General features: G+C 41.2%; 1 pseudogene; it reads right to left on the reverse strand.

Annotated features, from left to right (window-relative positions):
* LOC100604356 overlaps positions 1-19,929 on the reverse strand; it is a 131,326-nt pseudogene that overhangs the window by 68,850 nt on the left and 42,547 nt on the right.

Consider the following 19,929-nt stretch of genomic DNA (forward strand, 5'->3'; position numbering starts at 1 on the left):
TAGGAAGAAACTGCATCAACTAACGAGCAAAATAACCAACTAACATCATAATGACAGGATCAGATTCACACATAACAATATTAACTTTAAATGTAAATGGGCTAAATGCTCCAATTAAAAGACACAGACTGGCAAACTGGATAAGGAGTCAGGACCCATCAGTGTGCTGTATTCAGGAAACCCATCCCACGTGCAGAGACACACATTGATTCAAAATAAAGGGATGGAGGAAGATCTATCAAGCAAATGGAAAACAAAAAAAGGCAGGGGTTGCAATCCTAGTCTCTGATAAAATAGACTTTAAACCAACAAAGATCAAAAGAGACAAAGAAGGACATTACATCATGGTAAAGGGATCAATTCAACAAGAAGAGCTAACTATCCTAAATATATATGCACCCAACACAGGAGCACCCAGATTCATAAAGCAACTCCTGAGTGACCTACAAAGGGACTTAAACACCCATACAATAATAATGGGAGATTTTAACACCCCACTGTCAACATTAGACAGATCAACAAGACAGAAAGTTAACAAGGATATCCAGGAATTGAACTCAGCTCTGCACAAAGTGGACCTAATAGACATCTACAGAACTCTCCACCCCAAATCAACAGAATATACATTTTTTTCAGCACCACACCTATTCCAAAATTGACCACATAGTTGGAAGTAAAGCTCTCCTCAGCAAATGTAAAAGAACAGAAATTATAACAAACTGTCTCTCAGACCACAGTGCAATCAAACTAGAATTCAGGATTAAGAAACTCACTCAAAACCGCTCAACTACATGGAAACTGAACAACCTGCTCCTGAATGACTATTGGGTACATAATGAAATGAAGGCAGAAATAAAGATGTTCTTTGAAACCAACAAGAACAAAGACACAACATACCAGAATCTCTGGGACACATTCAAAGCAGTGTGTAGAGGGAAATTTATAGCACTAAATGCCCACAAGAGAAAGCAGGAAAGATCCAAAATTGACACCCTAACATCACAATTAAAAGAACTAGAAAAGCAAGAGCAAACACATTCAAAAGCTAGCAGAAGGCTAGAAATAACTAAAATCAGAGCAGAACTGAAGGAAATAGAGACACAAAAATCCCTTCAAAAAATTAGTGAATCCAGGAGCTGGTTTTTTGAAAAGATCAACAAAATTGATAGACCGCTAGCAAGACTAATAAACAAGAAAAGAGAGAAGAATCAAATAGATGCAATAAAAAACGAAAAAGGGGATATCACCACCGATCCCACAGAAATACAATCTACCATCAGAGAATACTACAAACACCTCTATGCAAATAAACTAGAAAATCTAGAAGAAATGGATAAATTCCTCGACAAATACACCCTCCCAAGACTAAATCAGGAAGAAGTTGAATCTCTGAATAGACCAATAACAGGTTCTGAAATTGTGGCAATAATCAATAGCTTACCAACCAAAAAGAGTCCAGGACCTGATGGATTCACAGCCAAATTCTACCAGAGGTACAAGGAGGGACTGGTACCATTCCTTCTGAAACTATTCCAATCGATAGAAAAAGAGGGAATCCTCCCTAACACATTTTATGAAGCCAGCATTGTTCTGATACCAAAGCCTGGCAGAGACATAACCAAAAAAAGAGAATTTCAGACCAATATCCTTGATGAACATTGATGCAAAAATCCTCAATAAAATACTGGCAAACCGAATCCAGCAGCACATCAAAAAGCTTATCCACCATGATCGAGTGGGCTTCATCCCTGGGATGCAAAGCTGGTTCAACATACACAAATCAATAAATGTAATCCAACATGTAAACAGAACCAAAGACAAAAACCACATGATTATCTCAATAGATGCAGAAAAGGCCTTTGACAAAATTCAACAACCCTTCATGCTAAAAACTCTCAATAAATTAGGTATTGATGGGATGTATCTCAAAATAATAAGAGCTATCTATGACAAACCCACAGCCAATATCATACTGAATGGGCAAAAACTGGAAGCATTCCCTTTGAAAACTGGCACAAGACAGGGATGCCCTCTCTCACCACTCCTATTCAACATAGTGCTGGAAGTTCTGGCCACAGCAATCAGGCAGGAGAAGGAAATAAAGGGTATTCAATCAGGAAAAGAGGAAGTCAAATTGTCCCTGTTTGCAGATGACATCACTGTATATCTAGAAAACCCCATCGTCTCAGCCCAAAATCTCCTTAAGCTGATTAGCAACTTCAGCAAAGTCTCAGGATACAAAATCAATGTACAAAAATCACAAGCATTCTTATACACCAATCACAGACAAACAGAGAGCCACATCATGAGTGAACTCCCATTCACAATTGCTTCAAAGAGAATAAAATACCTAGGAATCCAACTTACAAGGGATGTGAAGGACCTCTTCAAGGAGAACTACAAACCACTGCTCAACGAAATAAAAGAAGATACAAACAAATGGAAGAACATTCCATGCTCATGGGTTGGAAGAATCAATATCATGAAAATGGCCATACTGCCCAAGGTAATTTATAGATTCAATGCCATCCCCATCAAGCTACCAACGACTTTCTTCACAGAATTGGAAAAAACTACTCTAAAGTTCGTATGGAACCAAAAAAGAGCCCACATCGCCAAGTCAATCGTAAGCCAAAAGAGCAAAGCTGGAGGCATCACGCTACCTGACTTCAAACTATACTACAAGGCTACAGTAACCAAAACAGCATGGTACTGGTACCAAAACAGAGACATAGATCAATGGAACAGAACAGAGCCCTCAGAAATGATGCCGCATATCTACAACTATCTGATCTTTGACAAACCTGACAAAAACAAGCAATGGGGAAAGGATTCCTTATTTAATAAATGGTGCTGGGAAAACTGGCTAGCCATATGTAGAAAGCTGAAACTGGATCCCTTCCTTACACCTTATACAAAAATTAATTCAAGATGGATTAAAGACTTACATGTTAGACCTAAAACCATTAAAATCCTACAAGAAAACCTAGGCAATACCATTCAGGACATAGGCATGGGCAAGGACTTCATGTCTAAAACACCAAAAGCAATGGCAACAAAAGCCAAAATTGACAAACGGGATCTAATTAAACTAAAGAGCTTCTGCACAGCAAAAGAAACTACCATCAGAGTGAACAGGCAACCTACAGAATGGGAGAAAATTTTTGCAACCTACTCATCTGACAAAGGGCTAATATCCAGAATCTACAATGAACTCAAACAAATTTACAAGAAAAAAACAAACAACCCCATCAAAAAGTGGGCAAAGGACATGAACAGACACTTCTCAAAAGAAGACATTTATGCAGCCAAAAAACACATGCAAAAATGCTCATCATCACTGGCCATCAGAGAAATGCAAATCAAAACCACAGTGAGATACCATCTCACACCAGTTAGAATGGCCATCATTAAAAAGTCAGGAAACAACAGGTGCTGGAGAGGATGTGGAGAAATAGGAACACTTTTACACTGTTGGTGGGAGTGTAAACTAGTTCAACCATTGTGGAAGTCAGTGTGGCGATTCCTCAGGGATCTAGAACTAGAAATACCATTTGACCCAGCCATCCCATTACTGGGTATATACCCAAAGGACTATAAATCATGCTGCTATAAAGACACATGCACACGTATGTTTATTGCGGCACTATTCACAATAGCAAAGAGTTGGAACCAACCCAAATGTCCAACAACAATAGACTGGATTAAGAAAATGTGGCACATATACACCAGGGAATACTATGAAGCCATAAAAAATGATGAGTTCATGTCCTTTGTAGGGACATGGATGAAACTGGAAACCATCGTTCTCAGTAAACTATCACAAGGACAAAAAACCAAACACCGCATGTTCTCACTCATAGGTGGGAATTGAACAATGAGAACTCATGGACACAGGAAGGGGAACATCACACTCCGGGGACTGTTGTGGGGTGGGGGGAGGGGGGAGGGACAGCATTAGGAGATATACCTAATGCTAAATGACGAGTTAATGGGTGCAGCAAACCAACATGTTACATGGATACATACGTAACAAACCTGCACATTGTGCACATGTACCCTAAAACCTAAAGTATAATAATAATTTAAAAAAAAGATAACAAAACAACAATCTGATACTTTAAAAAAAAAAAGAAAAGGAATTCTTTTGTGTATATATAGATACTTGCATGATATAGAGTAGTCAACGTTCGGTTCCTCGAAAGGTCTTGCTGCTGTCAGGTGTTATGCACTCCATCCATCATAACTGTATGAAACACATTTCATATGTAAATAAACGTCGGACATCTGGCAAAAAAAAATAAAGACCTTCAAATCATTTATCGAATTTTATTCAGGAAATATCTTTACCTTTTAAAGCAGGCTGCATGAGGTAAGAGGATGTTCCTCCCCAGAGCAAAAATTGGCACCATTTTAGGGTTTTTTTGTGTGTGCTTTTAAAAAAATTTACTTTTTATTTTAGATTCAGGAGGTACCTGTGCAGGTTTGTTAAGTGGGTTTATTGTGTAATGCTGAGGTTTGGGCTTCTAATGATCCCATTGCCCAAGTAGCAAACATAGTACCTAATAGAATCAATAGGTAGCTTTTCAACCCTTGTCCCTTTCCCCCCTCCCCCCTTTTGGAATCTCCACTGTTTATTGTTCCTATCTTTGTGTCCATGTGTACCCAATGTTTAGCTCCCACTAAACATGACAACATGTGGTGTTTGGTTTTCCGTTTCTGTGTTAATTAGCTTAGGATAATGGCCTCCAGCTGCATTCATGTTGCTACGAAGGATATGATTTCATTCTTTTTATGGATGCATAGTATTCAATGGCTTATAGGTACCACTTTTTAAAACATTCAATCTATCATTGATGGGAACCTGGGTTGATTCCACATCTTTGCTATTGTGAATATTTTGACTCTTTTGATTCTCTCCTTGCTCTTAGTGAGGTTTTCCCATAGAAGTTCCAGGCTGTTAGTGATGGCTCAAAATGAGCTTTTGGAAATTCAAATCTGAAAACAGAAAGGGATCCCAAAGGTCTGTTCCTGGAGCCCTCCAGGAACAAGGCTACTCAGTGTGTATCCTCAGTCTCCTTTTTTTCCTCAAAGAAAAAAACTACTGTGGTATGAAAATGCCAAAGCTCCATTGACTCAAGAGCCACAGTTTGGAAGGACTCTTTCAGTCAGCACAGGATTATAGTGTTCAGCTCTTTGCAAAGAGGAGCTTAGTAGCAGTTAGAGTGTTCAGGGCCTAATTTAAAAGACCATTTCAAGAAGTGAGTTCCCAATTATCTCTGCAGATGATCAAATAGGGGTTGGATTACCTCTTGGTTGGAATGCTGTCAGAGGTTTGGAGTGACAGATAGTTGAACTCAGTGGCTGTTTAAAGTCTCAAACAGCCTTAAAATTCTAGGACTTCACACTTTTTACTAATGGAAGATCTATACAGGAAAACAAACCTGACAAACTATTGGAGAATTTGCATGGTGAAAATAGCCTATGATTTTTTTTCCAGGCTTAGTTCTCCTAATCTTACTTTATGAAATTAAATTTGGGTAATTGTAGTAGTTCAGGACTGGTAAAGACCTTAACCTCAGGGAATATCTAGGTAAGGTGACGTTCCATAAGAAAGTGTTAAGTAATTGAAATCCAGATATCTTGCTCACTTGTTTTTTCCCATCCATTGGACAATTTCATTATCTTTGTGTCCCTTGGATCTTCTTCCAAGGAAGAACGTGTCTTGGCTTGCGAACCAAGGAAGTGTTCTCCTAGGCAGCTTTCAGCCAATGGTTGTGCACAATGAGCACACTAGGGCCTGGCCAACTTTGTTCAATGTGAGACTCCTCTAAGGGGTAGTCTTTGCTCTGGAGCTCTCCTTTGGTTTGGTCAAGATTTTGTCATCTCTGCATCCCAGTCCGTGGGTCTCCCTGCTCAATCCTGCTTACTCTTCCCATTCCTTTCTTAGGTGTTAGCTCTGCATTGCCTCCCGAAGGCTCCCTGCCCATTCTGTTTCCTCTTCTTTTATGGTTCACAGGCATTACACTCATAACTCCACCTCAGCATGTGTTGCCCAGAGAACGTGAACTAACGCAGTCCCTAAATGTGCTCCCAGGCACTGTGCTGCAGTGTCACCACCTCCATGCTTTATTCTTTTTCCTCAACCACCTTATTCATTAGCTTCTCAGTTTCTCAGACAACAACGTCTCTTTGTGTGCAATTCTGGCCATGTGTCTTGGAGTCACTGGCTTCCAGAGTGTTCAAGCAGAAAGGGGACTCCAAAATGGTCTAATTGATCACCTCATTTTCCATAGGAGGTAACTAAGGCCCGAGATGAGAACAGACTTGCCAAAGTCACAAGTGAGTAGCAAAGATGAAATAAGAACCCCGGTCCTTTGACTTCAAGTTGGTGCTCTTTCACTGTAGCATTTTAAAAAATTCTGTCCAATGTGGCCCTATACTTGTGACCAGGAATCAACCTTCTCAATCTCAGTAGACATTTTTCTGGGAAGTTCTGAAACCTATGCCCAGAGTCAGTCTCTTTAATATTTAGTCAATTTAGCACATCTAGTGCTCACTAAAGCTGAACTATGCTCACTGGCTAACCACTTAGGAAGAAATATTCCAACCATTGTTGTGTTCAACTTCTAAATGGTGACTTGCCTCCACCATTGGAAATTTTCCATTAAAAAGTGTCAAGAGGTCCCAGCACAGGAGTTCATGACAATCATCTAGCATTTTGGGAGGCCAAAGTGGGAAGATTTCCTGAGGCCAGGAGTTCCAGGATAGCATAGGCAACATAGGGAGACACTGTCTCTACAAAAAAATTTAAAACACAAGTACCTGGCCATGGTGGCGTGCACCTGTAGTCCCAGCTACTCAGGAGGCTGAGGCAGGAGGATCACTTGAGCCCAGGAATTCGAGGCTTCAGTGAACTATATTCATGCCACTGCACTTCAGCCTGCAGAACAGAATGAGACCTTGTCTCAAAAAAAAAAGTGTCAGTATTCTGACCTCCCTGTATCCTGCTTGCAGCTCTTGGTTTTCTATTTACTAGGTTGGTGCAACCTAAACAGCATTTTTCCATTTATTAGGTTGCACCAGCCTAAATAGCATCAACGCAATGTACCTTTTTATTCTTCTCAGAGATTTTGCCCTGTCTCTCTACCCACTTTCTTAGCTCAGGGAACTAGATCAATGGTGACTGAGAGATGAACTTGTTCATCTTGCTTTCTGGACCTTGGTGAATGCCAGTGGGGCATTATGGTTAAAAGGATAGGCTTTAGGGGCAAGCAAACCCCTCTGTGTTCAAGTCCTTAACTTAAAGGATCAAGGTGAGATGAAAAGAGATAATGCATGAAAAAAAAAAACGGTAAGCACTCAATAAATGCCAGCCAGTATAGGGGGCAGCTGTCAGCAACCTCCACCCATGGGGCTTCTCCTGTCTCTCTTTGCTCTGTAGAACTGAAGAGGCTTCCTGAGCAGAAGGTAGTCACACTTAACTGGAGAGAGCAGAATGGAGCCCTTGGATCTTCCAACAGGTCTCACTTTTACAATACCTTCGAAAAACATCTCATCCCATTTTATCAAACTTTAAAGTGGAGAGGATTCATATCTATCATTCTCTCTGCCCTAGGGCAAAAGATTTCTTCATCTCTTTCTGTTCTTTCCCTGTCTTTTACTGTCTGATGATGAATTTGCTGATACTTTGTGATCATCACCTCTTCAGTGTTGTTCAGATGTTCTATGCAGCATCTCCCCAGCATTTCTTTGTGCCTTCTTCCATACTTCTTACCACTGTGGATCCCTCTAAAGAGAAGGCTGGGTGAGAGAATTCCCTCACTGCTCTTCAGAGATCCCACTGGTGAGGCCATTTGGGCATATTCAGTGCTCCTTCATGAAAAGTTCATGGGCTTCTCCTCTAACTCATTTCCATCTCCAAAGGTTGATTAGAAAAGAAAAAGGAGAGAAGAAGATGGTAGCATGAAAGAGTCATGTGCCTTTCCATTTCTTCCATTGCTCTTTGACTGATTCCCATCTCGGAGTTCCCAAAAGAGTGATGGGAGATGTAGACAGAAGGTCTTGACCTCAGGTTGCAGCCCAACCTGAGGTCAAGACTAAAGAGTCATTCAAAACCTTTTTTTTTCTTTTTGAGTTTGCAAGCTATTCTGATCCTGCAACAAACACAAATCTCAGAGCAAACAAATCCCATAACACAGTGTGATAAGGCAGCAACATGATGAGGAAGAAAGAACATCTGACTCCTGGTTCATCTGCAGGCCTGCTCCTGAGTAGCCAGATGACCTTCGGCAAACCCCTTCTGCTTTGTGGACCAGTATTCCATGTGTGGAATTAGGAAGTTGGGCCAGACAGAGAGCTTCTTGAGGCTGTTAAAAGAAAACTTTAGACAAATTAAATTTAACAGAGTCTAATTGGGCAAAGAATAATTCATGAATTGGGGAGCCCCAGAACAAGAATAGGTTCAGAGAGACTTCAGCACTGCCTTAGTGTATAAGCAGATTTATGAACAGAAAAAGGAAAGCAATGTGCAAAAATGGAAATGAGAAACAGCCAGATTGGTTACAGCTTAGCGTTTGCATTTTCTGAACGCAGTTTGAAAAGTTGGCCACCTGTGATTGGCTGAAACTTGGTGATTGGCACAAGAGTAGGTTAGTATACATCCAGTTAAGTTACAGCTCACTATGTATGGAGCAACATTTTGGTTGAATGTAACATATATCAGGAGGCAGATCTGGACTAAATTTAACGAGGCAGATCTGGACTAAATTTAACAAGGCAGGGCCTATGCTTCATTGGTCTTGTACTTTTCTAGCATCTAGCACAGGTCTTGGCACATGGTAGGTACTCATGATATATTGTTTCACTTTGAAAGCCCTTCCAGTGCCAACATTGTATGATGATGGATCAAAGATATTCCCTGTGATATTGAGCTAAGGGAGTCACTTTTCACCATGGGGAGGATGGAGGTGTAGTTGATGAGTGTCCCAGGATCACTGATCCATCCTTTGAGGGCTCTTATCTCTTTCTTGTGTTAAGGCAATAGGACTATGAGACTGTTGCTAATACCTTTGCTACCCAAGGCCTGTCCTGTCCATCCTTTCTTTCCCTGCACCTTGCATGATCCAGGTGTTTATGCTTTAAAATGTACCTAAGCGTTCAGTTAATATTGCAAATTAGTGAAAATTCTAATTTAAGGAATCAATCTGGCACCCGGAGTGTATCCATTCTAAACACATTCTGGCTAAAGTTTGGGTTCTATCTAAATCTTTGTGAAAAAATATCCTTGCTTAATACTCCAGAAGCCCTGGGAGATTTCCCAGGCAAGCATGAAGGCACTCTAAATAGCTCATTTGGGAGCCTATTTGAGGAGGAAAGAAAGAAATCCATCCTAAGTACCCATCAGTGATTCACAAAAATAGGTCACATTTCTTAGCACATTTTTCCAGTGTTATTTTTAGAAATTATTGTTTACAAAATGAGTGAATCTATTCAATACATGATCTTTTAAAAATCTTACTACATTATAAAATACGTTTTTAAGAACAAATTGTTTTCTTCCTAACAGGAGCACTTATTTATATTTTTGCAGTGTTAAACAATGGGAAATATGATATAAACATAATATAATATGATATAATTCTATAAACAAATTTTCTCCTTAGCACAACTCTTTATGACAAGATCAGATACATCAAGCAAAGAAATATTAATGAAAATGTTCTTCTGTGCAAAATGAACATTTAATTTTGAGCTTTTTTTACATGACTCACAGATATTTGTTGCCAGTGTTTTAATTCAAACTCTATTCAAAGGCCTCCAATAGTTACAAAAAGTCATTAACAATATTATTTCGAGAGAAACACGAAAGTCAAAGCATCAGGATTTATATTTCAGTTGCTATTGGAAAGCAAGTGCTTTGAAGGGGGGAGATGTTCTGGAATTGTCAGGAAGTCTAATTAAATTGACAGAGTTTTGCCAATTATTGCATGAAGTGTGCTGCAAATGGTAGAAAACTGAAAGGGGTTTCTGAGAAGCAGAAAGGGAGCAGAGTCCAAGACTGCTAATGGGTTGATCCACCTCTAAATAGAAAGTACTGGAGGCAGAGAATGAGAGAATAAGAAAAGATGTGAATTTGAGAGAGCGTAGCAAATACCTAGGCCTGGGGCAACATACTTTCAAATAACAGTTTAAGCAGAACAGAAACAATTTGCTTTTACCTCACGCATTTAAAACAAAAACTCAGACATATATGTTTTTCTGCAGCTTCCTCCTACTTGCCCCCATCCCTTAGGATGATAGGAACTTCAGATGTCAGTTAGATGACAAGTCAGTGATTCTTGTCACATGCCAGTAATGACAAGTCAGTGATTTTTGTCACATGCCAGTAGGTCAAATCTAGTTTAAGGAATAAAACTTCCTACTCAGGAAGACAGACATAAACACATCCTTTATATTTAAAGGATCATAAAGAAAGAGGGTCTGCAGATGCCAAGGCCTTTTTGCCCCTCTTCATAGTAGCTACCCTCTTTAAAAGCCGGCTAGGTGTCAGGTTGGGACATTTGGGGCCCGGACATCTTTCTTATTGCTTAGTGCATTAGTCTATTCTCACACTGCTATAAAGAACCACCTGAGACTGGGTAATTTATGAAGAAAAGAGGTTTAATTGACTACAAGTTCCACAGACTTAACAGGAAGCATGACTGGGAGGCCTCAGGAAACTGAATCATGGGAGAAAGGCAAAGGCAAAGCAAGCACCTTCTTCTCATGGCAGCAGAAGAGAGAAAGTGTGAGCAAGGGGAGAAGTGCCATACATCTTTAAACAAGCAGATCTCATGAGAACTCACTCATTATTAGGAGAACAGCATGAGGGAAGTCCACCCCCATGATCCAATCACTTCCCACCAGGTCCCTCCCCCAACATTAGGGATTACAATTTGAGATGAAATTTGGGTGGGGACACAGAGCTAAACCTTATAATCCCACCCTTGGCCCCTCCCACATCTCATGTCCTTCTCCCATTTCGAAACCGATCATGTCTTCCCAACAGTCCCCCAAAGTCTTAGCTCATTTCAGCATTAACTCAAAAGTCCAAGTCCAATGTCTCATCTGAGAAAAGGCAAGTCCCTTCTGCATATGAACCTGTAAAATAAAATAAAAAAAACAAATTAGTTACTTCCGAGATACAATGGGAGTACAAGCATTGGCTAAATGCTCCTATTCCAAAAGGGAGAAAACAGCCAACAGAAAGGGGCTACAGGCCCTTTCCCATGCAAGTACAAAACCCAGTAGGGCAGTCATTAAATATTAAAGGTCCAAAATAATCTCCCTTGACTCCATGTCTCACATCCAGGGTATGTTGATGCAAGAGGTAGGCTCCCAAGGTCTTGTGCAGCTCTGCCCCTGTGGCTCTGCAGGGTACAGCTCCCATGGCTGCTTTCATGGGCTGGCATTGAGTGCCTGAGGCTTTTCTAGGCTCACAGTGAAAGGTGACAGTGGATCTACCATTCTGGGATCTGGATAATGGTGGTCCTCTTCCCACAGCTCCACTAGGCAGCGTCCCAGTAAGGTCTCTGTGTGGGAGTTCCAACCTTACATTTCCCCTCTGCACTGCCCTAGTAGAGGTTATCCATGAGAGCTCCAACCCTGCTGCAGACTTCTGCCTGGACATCCATACATTTCCATCCATCCTCTGAAATCTAGGTGGAGGCTTCCAAGCCTTAACTCTTGCCTTCTGCACATCCATAGGCCCAACACCATGTGAAAGCTGCCAAGGCTTGGGGCTTGGGCCTTCTGAAGCAACAACCCAAGCTGTACCTTGTCCCCTTTTAGCCATGGTTGGAGCTGGAGTTGGTGGGACACAAGGCACCATGTCTGGAGGCTGCCAGAGCAGTGGGGCCTTGGGCCTGGCCCACAAAACCATATTTCCCTCCTAGACCTCCAAGCCTGTGATGGGAGGGGCTGCTGCAAAGGTCTCTGACATGCCCTGCAGACATTTTCCACATTGTCTTGGCTATTAACATTAGGTTCCTCTTTACTTATGCAGGTTTCTGCAGGCAGCTTGAATTTATCCCCAGAAAACTGGTTTTTCTTTTCTACCACATGGTCAGGTTGCAAATTTTCCTAACTTTTATGCTCTGCTTCCCTTTTAAATATAATTTCCAGTTTCAGATAATTTTTGTTCATGCATATGAGCAAACACTTTTAGAAACAGCTAGGTCACATCTTGAATGCTTTGTTGCTTAGAAATTTCTTCTAACAGATACCCTAAATCATCTCTCTCAAGTTCAAAGTTCTACAGATCTCTAGGGCAGAGTCAAAATGTTGCCAGTCTCTTTGCTAAAGCATACCAAGAGTGACCTTTACTCCAGTTCCCAACAAGTTCTGCATCTCCAGCTGAGACCACCTCTGCCTGGACTTCATTGTCCATATCACTATGAGCATTTTGGTCACAACCATTCAACAAGTCTCTAGGAAGTTTCAAACCTTCCCATATCTTCCTGTCTTCTTCTGAGCCCTCCAAACTGTTCCAACCTCTTCAGATTATGCAGTTCCAAAGTTACTTCCACGTTTTCAGGTATCTTTATAGCATTGCCCCTCTCCCAGTACCAATTTTCTGTATTTTCCGCTTTCACACTGCCATAAAGAACTAACTGAGACTGGGTAATTTATAAGGAAAAGGGGTTTAATTGACTCAATATTCTGCAGGCTTAACACGAAGCATGACTGGGAATCCTCAGGAAACTTACAATCATGGCAGAAGGGTGAAGGGGAAGCAAGCACCTTCTCATGGTGGCAGGAGAAAGAGAGAGAGTGAAGGGTAAGTGCCACACACTGTTAAACCATAAGATCTCATGAGAACTCATTCACTATCTTGAGAACAGCATGGGAGAAATCTGCCCCCATGATCCAACCACCTCCCACTAGGTCCCTCCCCCAACATTGGGAATTACAATTCAACATGAGATTTGGGTGGGGGTACAGAGCCAAACCATATCACTTACTATCATTGGCAGCCCCAGAAAGCAGCCACAGTGTTATTTCATACATTTCTCAAGGAAAACAAACCAGAATCTTCACAGATTTTGTCCTACAGCATCCTCAGACCAGCCCTGTGGTAGAGCAGAAATGACTGTCCTGATTTTTCATATGATGTAACTGAGGCTCAGAGAGGTTAAGTGACTTGCCCAAAGCGAAAGAGTCAGTTAGTGGCAAAAATGGAACTTGAAAGTGGCCCTGATTCCAATCTCTCCTTGACAGCAACTCTTGCAGTCGATCTATTTTTCCTGATTTCATTGACTTCATCCTTGGCATTGGACCCAAAATAGAGCAGCAAATAAAATGGAATCAATGGAATTAGAACCTTTGTTAAGATAACTCTAATATTGAGTCCATTGATAAACTGTCCAGATGTCCTGTTCCTACAACTTTTGTTCAAAGTTTAAAATTGAACATTTTCTTTATAGCTCCAGTCTCATATACCTGAAGTTCAGGCCAGGAAGAGTCATGGAAAACTCCAGAGAAAGATAGAGAGGAAAAAAGTACTTGTTCCCAGAACACCTTGTGTAATATGAAGGGGAGAATGCTCACACCAAGATCCATGGAGCACAAGAGATTGGTGGCTACAGTCCCTCACCATGAGTGGGTAGGTATTATTCTGCCATTTAAGCATTTAACAAAGTGGCCCTCTCCCCTTGACAATATCTATACATGGCAAATAGGAATCAATCATTTCAGCCCCCTTGGGGCTATTTGCTAAGTAATCCATCAGATAGCTGAAAGGGTAATCCAATTTGGTGGGTGTGATGATGAAGTAGAGTTATTTGAATCATTTGCATCATATTCTCAAGTGGATAACTGAAGAGTTGATCAGAACCAAACTGCCAAAATAATTGAAAGAAGAAGATAGACTTGCAGTGGTGTGACCTTTGGGTGCAGCAGGTGGTGGGCAGAACAAGGGCTCACAGACATGAGGAAGGCTCTAACCCAACCCCAGAAAGACCTTCCAATCAACAGGGCTGCATACATGGGCACAGACTGACTCCATGAGAGAAGAGGCACCTGCCATGTCCAGGACACTGCTTGTAGACAGTGAGACCCTTTGGCAAGGACTCTGTGGAGGAGATTCCTAGGTCTGGTAGGAGGCTGATCTGAATTCGTTACCCTTAAAGATCCTAAGGTTTCTATGATTACAGCACTACACCAGCTTATCCTCTATACTGGGGACTGCCCAGGACAAGACCAGTATGAGGGTTCCAGAATATGGAACTGGTTGTACAAATGGCAAATATGTTCCATGTAGATAGGGCCTGAGTTTCTCCTTGGACATGAATAATGTATTTAAGATGGTGACTGTAAATTTACTGAGGGGAGGGACCACATCTTATTCACCTATTTTGTGTAAGATACTCCACTGGGCACTTAAAGGAGCTATGATGGTGAGGAAAGTACAGCCTCTACCCTAAAATCACTATGACCAATGTGGGGAGGTGAGTAGCACACTCTATAAAATGTTTGTAAATAGCACAAATCAAAGACAAAATATGAAAAGTGCCATAATAGGAAGTTTGCAAAACTCTAGGAGCACAGACAATGGAGGCCGATTTCAAAAAGGAGGATCTGTGAAGGCATCGTGAAGGAGGCAGCACTGGACCTCAAGAGATGAAAGGAATTTTGACAACTAAGGGAAAGCACTAGAGGAACAGGGAGTACTATGAGCAAAGACTTAGAGGTAGACAATGGAGGCACAGTAATGCCAAGTTGGAACCAGGCTGCCTGGATTTGAATTCCAGCTTGACCACCTGGTAGCTGTTTTTTAGCAAGTTGCTTAGCCTCTATGTGCCACTGTACCTAATCTTTAAAATTAGGATACTAATAGTATCTCCCTTATGGGGTTGTTATGAAGATCACATAAGTTAATGTAGGTAAAGCATCCAGACTCAGGAAGCATTATCCATTATTTCTTTGTCATGAATGCAGTAGTCAAAACCCATTTATAGTTTTGCTCTTATCACATTCTGAGGTAATAAGTGCCTTGCTTTTAATTGTCTGCAGCTTAATGAGGCAGACAATGAAAATCGGACCACTGTTTTTCCTAATTAAAGTGCTGGAAGAACATAAGTCATCCCCAGTTTACTAATGAATAGGCTGTGCACCAAAAGCTTATTTGTACATCCTACTTTTGGAACTCTGAGGACATTTTTCCATAGAAACGTTGCATTCAGTTATGTATGACTGCACTAGTCCTCCAAAGCTAGATAAGGCACAATGGAGGAAAATACCAGGTCTAAGGGCACCAGTGGGAGTTCTAGAGTCTTCAAGCAGAAATTTCCTTTTATGGAGTGGTAGGCAAAGGAGAGATTTACCCAAAGTTGGTAATGGAAAAATTCACTTCAATTCAACTACCATTTCCTAAACAAACCACTGTGCCTGGCACTGTGCTTGGTGCTACAGGGGGATTTTGGAGATGAATTTTGTGTTTTTTCTTTGAGTGTTACAATTGACTGGATCTTTTCCCCCCTCCCTATTTCCTGGTCTTCAGTCCCCTCAGGCTATACTAATGTTTTCACTCCAGCATTTTTTTAGGTGTGTTCCCTAACCCACTTCAGTAACAAAGAAAACAAAAAGGTTGTTGGGGGTGAAGGGTCAGTTTATAAGGCAACTAAGTGTTAGAAGGAAAGCAATTGAATTGAAAACATTCACCTTGAAGTTGGAGCTACAAAGTAGGCAGGTCAATCCTGTCCTCCATCCACCCACTGGATACTCCTCTTACTTTTTTATTCTGCCAAACCTGTGTGCTCTGAGAAAGCATCAAGTTATTTGCACAAGAATTTCCCCCCAGTTAAATGACACTTCAGCTAGGGAACAGGGGCAAAGATGGAGTGGGAAGATGCTGAGATGATAGTCACTTTTAAGTCAAGGACTGGATTTGGCCTGACTCATCTATCATCTTCATTTGTTTTCTTGCAACTTGTGCGTGCGTGTGTGTGTGTGTGTGTGTGTGTGTGTGTATACTTGTTAGACTGAGGGAGGGAGATGGTCTGAAGTTCACATATAGAGAGCCCTCTTGGCAACAAGAACCATCCCCTACCTTGATCACATTGACCCAACATCTGGCTGATAGGCCTAGCAGCTGACATCATTTAAGATCTGGAAAAGTGGAACTGGTGACAAGCACACAGCCCCAGGTCTATGATGTATTGGCCCCACTCCCCACAAGCCTCAGGTTTGTGATGTATTGCCCACTGCTCCCCACAATGTGCTCAGTGAGGGAAAAAAAGTCTTCTCTCAGAGGTGATGAAAAGTTTGACATGGCCAAGAAAGTTTCTGTTTAAATGAATTTTCCATAACAAAGGTGCTGAAATTAAAAGCTAGCCTCTAGGGTTTCTGATTTCAAAATAAGCAAGTCTCTGGTTATTGTCATATATCAACGCCATGTCATAGAGAAATACAGAAATATTTTTCTGCAAAAGCTAATGCAGACAGGCAGCAAGTTCCCTTTTAGCTAAACTTATTTAAAAACTCTCAAGAGAACAAATCTGAATTGATCATGGAACAATTGATCAATGATGACTAAGTGTGGCTCCACATTGATTTGTCTTGCATAGGAACGGACCTAGTTAAATGACAAATAAACCCCAAAGCCACTCCCTTCAGCAATATGTGAGTGCAACTCCCACCTCGATTCTTTTGACTTGTTTAACCTCTACATTGTATTAATTTTTTTTCTGAAGAGATTTTTCTTCTTAGAACAGAGGGAAAGTGACACATAGTGAACAGTCAATGTGCTTCCAAATTTAACTGGTAATTTTTTAAAGAGAAACGTATATTGACTTTTAAAATGTAGAAAATCGATGAAGGCAAATGAATCCTCAGATCCATTAGATGAAATCACTTTTTGTTTTCCAGTTTGCTAAGATAGAATCTCGAAATAATACAGATATAATATTGGCGACAGCCAACAAAAATATTTGAGGTAACAGAAGGAATGAAACTTTTTAATCAAATGCTTAATCAAAGTTTTAATCAAACATTCTCTGATGGCTCACCAACGGAAACATTAAATGAATGTAAAATATGCTTTGTTACGATATCTCTACCATTTGGGAGCAGGTATGTGGGATGGGGGCCTTTACTGGTCCCACAGTTCCTGGGCCTATCTTATGTACTGTTCCTGGTCTGTGGTTTTCTGTCACACTCAGTGCTTCCCTACTGCTGACCTCAAAATGCACACACTGTGCTCCTGCTCTAGTGTGTGGAGGTCACGATGGAAGGATTGAGAGTAAATTTCTGCATTATAGGCTTCTTTTCCTCTGCTCAACTCTTAAATGTCAGTGAGTCTCAGGATTCTTCTGCCCCAAACTGTCCTTTTTCCCCAGACCACATATTCTCCAGGATAAGCTCAGTCATTTTTGTGGCTTCAGTTACTAACTACACATACGATGGTATAGACCCAACTACCTACTGGTCATCTTTATCTGAATGGCCTTCAAATTCAACATGTCTTTCCTGTAAACTTTTGTATTTCTGATGCTAAATGGCATCTTCATCTGCTAATCACCCAAGCCAGAAACCTGAAAGTCATCCTAGACTCCTTTGTGTCTTCCAAACCCACATACAATCTATCATTAACTCCTGTTGATTCTATCTTCTGAGTACCCTCTCTAATCTGTGAATTTTTCTCCTTCTCTACTGTACTACTTTTAGTCCAAGGCACCCTATCTCTTGCCTGGACCTCCACTTTCCCTTCACCCACTTACAATCCATTCTCCACACTGCACCCAGAATGATGCTGCTAAACTTAACTAAACAAAGCAAAATCACAATCTGATCCTGTCACTCCCCTCCCCTTGAGAAATAGGCATTGCTCCCCACTGACAATAGAATCAAGTTTAGCCTTGTCTTCCACCACTGGAGGCCTCCTTATTTCTGGAGCAAACCATCTTGGTTCTTCCAGGCCTCTGTGCTTCTAGACAATCTATCCTCTTTGACTAAATTCCCAGTATAGCATAGTGGTAGTTAAGGTAACAGGTTTTGGAATCAGATAGATGTAGGTTCAAATCCTGGCTCTGCCTTCTACCTGAACTAGCTGTGTGGCCTCAGTCAAGTTAATCTCTCTGAACCCCAATTTTCTCATCTCTTAATTGGAAATAGCAAAAGCACTTACTGCACAGAAATAAGTGAGCTAGTACTTGTGACACACATTATTCCCTGCTTTCCTAACTGAGTGAGTGCCCAGCTAAGACCCAACTCAAATATCACCTCTTCTGTAAAGCTTTTCTTGGCTAATGGCACCATAGTTGGTCCTTTTCTCCTTTGTATTCCATTGGGCACTTTTGTGCACTCACAGTTTTTGCCACTTGCCCACTTGCAGTGTAAGTAATTGTTTGTACCTCTGTGCCCTCCTTAGCACCTGGCACAATACCCAACACAGTGAGCATACAGTCAAGCATTTGGTAAATGCGGAATGAGTGAGGCTGATTTTCGAATGTCAGATTGTCCTCTAGATTTGAAGGCATAATATATCACAGAGCAACCTCAGCAACGAGGAGGAAGGGATTCTCTTAGTGCTGTAGTTTCCTTCAGTATTTTTATTTATGAAATAGAACTGTTTGCCAAGTTTTTGTTTATCTATAATTCTGACTAGTTCTCCCTCTCTGTCCTGTGAGGGGAGAGTTTCAGTGATAATTCCACCTAAACATTCAGAGCTGTCAACATTTACCTACACCCCTCTGCCCTGCCAGAGATTGCATCTGGAGAAGCCAAAGGCAAAGCCATATTCAGCCCAGACCATTTTTCCTCCCCTCTGCGATGATTATCCTACACGTGGCCCTTACCCTTTCTGGGCCTCAGTTTCCCCATCTGTTACCCGAAGCCTCACTAGATAATCTCGAAGGCTCTTCTCAAGGAGGAAGTTCTCTGATGATAACTAACATTTGCCTGTGGGTGCGTAGAAATTATGTTATTATTATAAAACACATGTTATCTCTATGAAATAAAATCCATGAGGTATTATCATCTCTATTTTTTTCAAATTAAACTGAGGCTGGAATAACTAGATCAGTCCTACATCTCCCACAGAAGTTGCAGGCAGCTCCTATGAATCCACATTCCTTGCTGTAGCCTGTTGCTTAAGGTCTTCCATGTAGACCAAGCTGAGCAACATGGCTCTCTGTGGTGTGTGCTTGAAAAAGCCATGTCTTAGCTGGGCGTCGTGGAGGGCGCCTGTAATCTCAGCTACTCTGGAGGCTGAGGCAAGAGAATCGCTTGAACCCAGGAGGAGCCGAGATGATGCCACTGCACTCCAGCCTGGGTGGCAGAGCAAGACTCCATCTCAAAACAAAAACAAAACAACAACAACAAAAAAGAAAAAGCCATGTCTATTGCCACAGCTGTTCTCAGGACCATCATCGTTGAGGGAAGGGCACAAAGCATTGATGAAGACCCCAGGTGAATTTAGGGGAGAAAGTGCTTAGTCAACGGGTGGTCTTTGAGAGAAGGTGGCTGTGGATCTCATTCTCTCAGACCAGTGAAAAAGTGATGAAAACAAAGAAAAATAATGGAATAAAACTGAACATAGAGATCCTCAGCTCAGCTCATAGAGGCAGAAACTATTTTTACAGGATTGGGTTACATCAATACAATGTTTCTGAAGACATCTTAGATTCATAGATTTAATTACTGTCCCATATCCCCAAAAGCAGATCACCCCAAAGTGAAAAAATGCTACCTTTGAGAAAGGAACTGGGTTATATATTCCACTGACTCAAACGATTTTTTAATCTGGAAAAGGTGTTAGAGATCACTTAGTCTAACACCCTTATTTTACATACATAGAAACTGAGGTCTCGAGACGTGAATTGACTTGCTGAAGGTCACACAGAAAATCAGTAGAGAAGTGAAATGAGGACCTGGGACTCCCAACTCCCA

This window comes from Nomascus leucogenys, chromosome X (assembly GCF_006542625.1).
Source record: "Nomascus leucogenys isolate Asia chromosome X, Asia_NLE_v1, whole genome shotgun sequence".
NCBI lineage: Eukaryota > Metazoa > Chordata > Mammalia > Primates > Hylobatidae > Nomascus > Nomascus leucogenys.